Source organism: Rhincodon typus, chromosome 3, assembly GCF_021869965.1.
Source record: "Rhincodon typus isolate 14 chromosome 3, sRhiTyp1.1, whole genome shotgun sequence".
NCBI classification, from domain to species: Eukaryota; Metazoa; Chordata; class Chondrichthyes; order Orectolobiformes; family Rhincodontidae; genus Rhincodon; species Rhincodon typus.
In genome coordinates, this window is record NC_063334.1 from 77,167,944 (window position 1) to 77,173,600 (window position 5,657).

Sequence of the window (5,657 nt, forward strand, 5' to 3'; positions counted from 1 at the left end):
TAAAAACAGAAAGAACTGCGAATGGTGCAAATCAGGAACAAAAACAAAGTTGCTGGAAAAGCTTAGCAGGTCTGGTCGCATCTGTCAAGGGAAAAACAGAGTTAATGTTTCGAGTCCAATGACCTTTCCTCAGAACTTTGTTTTTGTAATTATAAAACATCACATTGGCTGACTATTTATAAGTTCACCGCATAGTGTGTACGTGCATGTGTGTGTGTGTGTGTGCGTGCGTGTGTGTATGTATGTGTGTGAGTGAGAGAGAGAGAGAGAGAGAGTGTGTAGTGTGGTAGGGTCACCTGTAGTGAACACAAGACCCTGGTTGAGACTGACCTCGTGGGGGACCAAACTTGGCTATCAGCCTTTGCTTGGTGACTCTGTGTTGTTGTGTGTCCCGAAGTCTGCCTTAGAGGACATTTATCTGAAGATCCGGGCCGAATATCCTCCCACTCGGAGGGAACATTTGGCGATTGTTGCACAGTGTCCATTCATCCGTTGTTGTAGTGTCTGCATTGTTTGGCCAATATACCATGCCTTGAGGCATCCTTGTCTGCAGCATATGAGATAGAAAACCGTGGCTGGGTGACATGAGTATCTGCCGTGCATGTGGTGGGTGGTGTTCCCAGGTGTGATGGTAGTGTCCATGTCAAAGATCTGACATGTCTTGCAGAGATTGCCAAGACACGGTTGTATTGTGTTGCAATCGATGTTGTCCTGAAGGCTGGGTAGTTTGCTGCGATCAATGGTCTGTTTAAGGTTTGATGATTGTTTGAATGTGAGAATTGGAGGCATGGGAAGATCTTGGTGAGGTACTCATCATCATCAATAATGTGGTGAAGGCTGCGAAGAACATGGTGTAGTTTCTCCGCTGCCAGGAAGTACTGGATGATGGAGGGTACTGATAAGTCATACCCCATATCTATCTTCTGAAGAGGCCATTTATGGTTTTTTGCTGTGGCGCATTGGAGCTGCTAAACAATGAGTTGAGCATCATCCCAAATCTATGAAGGTGTCCTTCAATCCCTTCATGTGTCCGTTGCATTCCTCCTCTTTGAAACAGATCCTGTGTATGCGTGGGTCTTGTCCATAGGGGATGGCTTTTTTAATACATTTAGGGTGGAAGCTAAAGAAGTGCAGCATTGTGAGGTTATCCTAGGCTTGCAGTAGAGTTAGGTGCTGATGTGTCCATCCTTGTGGAATTGTGTGCGTTGAAGAATGAGACTGATTCTAAAGAGTAGTCCATAGTAAGTCGGATGGGGGGATGAATCTTGTTGGTGTCACTGTATAGTTGTTTCAGTTAATCCTGGCCATGAGACCAAAGGAAGAAAATGTCATCAATGTATTTGGTGCATAGCATTTTCAGAGGTTCTGTGCAGCAAATAAGTCTTGTTCAAACCTGTGCATGAAAATGCTGCCATATTGGGCTGCAAATCTGATCCCCATGGCTGCTCTGTATGTCCAGATGATGAACTAGTTGTCAAAGGTGAATTGTTATGGTTGAGGATGAAGCAGATGATTGCAGGATGGCATCTGGAAATTGGTAGTTGGTGGCATTGAATACTGAGGCTGTTGCAGCGATGTCATCATCATTGGGGATGCTGGTACAGAGTGCCAAAATGTCCATTGTGAAGAGGAATGTTCCTGGTTCGACTGGTCTGTGGGTGCTGAGTTTCTGTAAGTAATCTGTAGTGTTGTGACAGAAACTGAGAGTGCCCCTTACAATGGGTTTCAAGGTGTCTTTGACATAGCCAGAGAGGTTCTCACATAGGATCCCATTGCCTGATACAATGGGATGTCCAGGTGTGTTGGCTTTGTGTATCTTGGAAGGCAGTGTAAGTCCCCTATGTGGGAAATACATGGGATGAGAGTGCATTGGGTACTCTGATAGACTGGAACAAAAGTTTTGACCAGTCTGTTCGGTTGATGGTGTGTTCTTCAGTCAGATTAGCAGGTAGCTGTCTGTAGAGTTTCTGTTTGTTCAGTTGTCAGCACATTTCCTTGTTGTAGTCCATTCTAAAGTGTATGACGATGGCTCCTCTTTGTCTGCTGGTTTGAAGAAAATGTTGCGATTGGTCTTGAGAGCATGGATGGCATTGCATTGTGTCTGGAAGATGTTTTGTGCTACCTTGTGAGTGTGGCTGAAGAATTTGAAGTTCACGCATTTTCCAATGGCAACTCCGTTAGTGGCACTTGGGTTCTCAACTTCTGTTTCTGATGCTTTGCTTCTCATACTCTGTTTCAGTCACTGTCGCTCTGCCACTCTGTTTCTGATCCTGTGTATCTCATCATATGTTCTGCCCCTTTGTTTCTCAATCTTTGTTTCCGCACCTCTGCTTTTCATTCTCTGTTACTCAGCGTCTGTTTCTGCCTCTCTGTTTGTCATCATTTGTTTCTCGTCATCTGTTCCTGCCTGTTTCTCATTATCTATTTCTGCCCCTCTGTTCCTCATCCTCCGTTTCTCATCATCTGTTTAGAACATAGAGCATAGATTAGTACAGCACTGTACAGGCCTTTCGGCCCATGATGTTGTGCCAACCTATTATCCTACTAAGATCAATCTACCCTGCATAGCCTACATTTTACTATCCTCCATGTGCCTATCCAAGAGTCGCTTAAAAGTCTCTAAAGTATCTGACTGCACTACCACTGCCGGCAGCGCATTCCACGTGTCCACCACTCTCTGTGTGAAGAATCTACCTCTGACATCTCCCCTGTACTTCCTCCAATCACCTTAAAATGATGCCCCCTTGTAATAGTCATTTCCACCATGAGAAAAGTTCTCTGACTATCCACCCTATCTTTGCCTCTCAACATCTTGTACACCTCTGTCAAGTTACCTGTCATCCTTCTTCGCTCCAATGAAAAAAGCCCTAGCTCCCTCAACCTTTCCTCATAAGACCTTCCCTCCAGTCCAGGCAGCATCCTGATAAATCTCCTCTGCACCTTCTCTAAAGCTTCCACATCTTTCCTATAATGAGGTGACCGGAACTGAACACAATATTCCAAGTGTGGTCTAACCAGAATTTTATAGACCTGCAGCATAACCTCATGGCTCTTAAACTCAATTTCCCTGCCAATGAAAGCCAACACACCATACGCCTTCTTTACAACCCTATCAACTTGGGTAGCAATTTTGAGGGATCTTTGGACATCGACCCCAATATCCTTCTGTTCCTCCACACTGCCGAGAATCCTGCCATTAACCCTGTATTCTGCATTCAAATTCAACATTCCAAAATGAATCACTTCACACTTTTCTGGGTTGAATTCCATCTACCACTTCTTTGCCCAGCTCTGCGTCCTGTCAATGTCCCGTTGCAATCTACAACAGCCCTCCACGCTGTCCACAACTCCACCAACCCACGTGTCATCAGCAAACTTACTAACCCACCCTTCTACTTCATCATCCAAGTCATTTATAAAGATCACAAAGAGCAGAGGTCCCAGAACAGATCCCTGTGGAACACCACTGGTCACCGAGCTCCAGGCTGAATACTTTCCATCTACTACCACTCTCTGTCTTCTATTGGACAGCCAGTTTTGTATCGAGCCAAATTTCCCTGGATCCCATGCCTCCTTACTTTCTGAATGAGCCTACCATGGGGAACCTTATCAAATGCCTCGCTAAAACCCATATACACCACATCCACTGCTCTACCTTCATCGATGTGTTTTGTCACATACTCAAAGAATTCAATAAGGCTTGTGAGGCATGACTTGCCCCTCACAAAGCCATGCTGGTTATTTCTAATCAAACTGTGCTTTTCCAAATAATCATAAATACTATCTTTCAGAATCCTCTCCAATAATTTGTCCACCACAGAAGTAAGACTGACTGATCTGTAATTTCCAGGATTATCCCTATTCCCTTTCATGAACACGGGAATGACATTTGCCACCCTCCAATCTTCCGGTACTACTCCAGTGGACAGTGAGGATGCAAAGATCGTTGCCAAAGGGGCCACAATCTCTTCCCTCACTTCCTGTATTAACCTTGGGTATATCCCGTCTGGCCCAGGGGACTTATCTATCCTCATGTTTTTCAAAATTTCTAGCATATCCTCCTTCCTAACATCAACCTGTTTGAGTATATCTGCCTGTTTCATGCTGTCCTCACAAACGTCAAGGATTTGAAACAGAGGATGAGAAACAGAGGTGCAGAAACAGAAGCTGAGAAACAGAGGATGAGAAACAGAGGGACAGAAACAGAGAATGAGATACAGAGGGCAGGGATAGGAGCAGACGGTACGGGAAAGTATTTAATTGGGGGAGGGGGAATTACAATGCTATTAGGCAAGAACTACGGAGCACTAATTGGGATCAGATGTTCCCAGGGAAATGCATGATAGAAATGTGGAGGTTGGTTAGGGAGCAGTTGCTACAGGTACTGGATAGGTTTGGCCCACTGAGGCAAGGAAAGGATGGTAAGGTGAAGGAACTTTGGATGATAAGACATGTTGAACACCTAGTCAAGAGGAAGAGGAAGCTTAATTAAGGTTGAGGAAACAAGGATCGGACAGGGCCCTAGAGGTCTACAACGTACCCTGGAAGGAACTGAAGAATGGACTTATGAGAGCTAGAAGGGGATATGAGAAAACCTTCATGGGAAGGATCAAGGAAAACCCCAAGACTTTCTATACTTTCTATACTTGTGAGGAACAAGAGGATGGCCAGAGTGAGGGTAGGGCCAATCAGGGATAATGGAGGGAACTTGTGTTTGGAGTCAGAGGAGGTAGGGGAGGTCCTTAATGAATACTTTGCTTCAGTATTCACCTGTGAGAGGGATTCTGTTTCTCGTCATCTGTTTCTGCCCCTCTGTTTCTCATCCTCTGTCTCCCATTCTCTGTTTCTGCCCCTCAGATTCTCATCCTCTGTTTCTCATGCTCTTTTTTCTGACTGCCTGCTTCTCATCGTCTGTTTCACATCCGCTGTTTCTCATTGTCTGTTTCTGCTCCTCTGTTTCTCACACTCTGTTTCACATACTCTGTTTTTCAGTCACTGATTCTGCCCCTCTGATTCCCATAATCTGCTCTCGTGCTCAGTTTCTCATATTGAGTTTCTGCCCCTCTGTTTCTCATCCTAAGCTTCTCATCATCTGTTTCTGCCTTTCTGTTCTTCATCCACTGTTTCTCATCATGTTTCAGGCCAACTGTTTCTCATCCTCTGTTTCTTGTCATCTGTTTCTGCCTCTCTGATCCTCATTATCTATTTTTGCCCCTATGTTTCTCATTCTCTGTTTAGCATCAGCTGTTTCTGACCGCTGTTTTTCATCATCTGTTTCTGCCCCTCTGTTTCTCATCCTCTGTTTCTTAATATCTGTTTCTGCCTTTCTGTTCCTCATCCATTGTTTCTCATCATGTTTCAGGCCAACTGTTTCCCATCCTCTGTTTGTCATCATCTGTTTCTGACTGTCTGTTCCTCATTATCTATTTCTGCACCAGCGTTTCTCATTCTCTGTTTTGCATTATCTGTTTCTGACCTCTGTTTCTCATCATCTGTTTCTGCCCGTCTGTATCTCATCCTCTGTTTCTACCGCTCTGTTTCTCATCCTCAGTGTCTCATCTTCTGTTTCGGCCCTCTGTTTGTCATCCTCTGGTTCTGCAAGTCTGCATATTACACCCGGTTTCTCATTCTCTGTTTCTGCCTGTCAGATTCTCATC